Raw genomic sequence first — 873 nt, forward strand, 5'->3', positions numbered from 1 at the left:
GAGATTGATTCCCATATCCAGCTCAAGAGTAGGCCCTGGTTGGTTAAATTTTTCAGTGACTCTCATTCCCTGGCTACAGTGAGTTGTTCAGGGATGGTCATGTGCTTCAATAAGACCAGTGAGAGAGAGTGAATCCTAAACATGGGCAGGACCTACCGGATAACACTCTTTTTCACTCCTTTTCTGGATGCTGATGTATAGGGAGGTGAAGTCTGGAACAGTGGCAGCCCTTTTGCTTCTTCAAAGGGAAAACCTGGAGCTCTGGCGGCCACTTTGTGAAATCTATGGATGAAGCCAGTACCATAGAATGCATAGTGATAAGACTGGAAGAAATGACATCATTTGAGTCCTGGTTCAGGTCTTGCAGGAAGCTACCCTACCTCTTGATTTTTCAATTATGTGAGCCAAGATATTTTCTACATTGTTTAAGCTGCTTTGGATCTTCCGTCACTTGCAACCAAAAAAACCCTGACCATTGCAATCCCCACTAGCATGCAACACAATGTTGAGTCTCCAGGAGCCCAGTGAATACTCGTGATTTTAAGTGGCTGACTTTTGAGCTACGACATGTTCAGTGTATAGCGGCACTGTCCTGTGTCAAGAGACGATCTTGTTACCACTGTCAAACAAAACCTTCCAGTGACTTGTCCATTGATATTAAAGGAAGAAGGGTAACATGAATCTTTAGACAGAGTTTTACAGAAGGAAACACATTTGTATTCAGATCCATTTCTGCTCCCTGAAGTGTTCTTTTGCATTTCTTATGGCTTCTCCACCCTAGCGATGAAGTCAGCACTGGCTCCCTTTTTTCACAGACCCTATTCAGTGGCTGGTGTTAGAGCAGTTGTTCTTAATTTTAAGTGTTTAAGGCTC

This window comes from Ursus maritimus, assembly GCF_017311325.1.
Source record: "Ursus maritimus isolate PB19 chromosome X unlocalized genomic scaffold, ASM1731132v1 scaffold_X1, whole genome shotgun sequence".
Classification (NCBI taxonomy): Eukaryota; Metazoa; Chordata; class Mammalia; order Carnivora; family Ursidae; genus Ursus; species Ursus maritimus.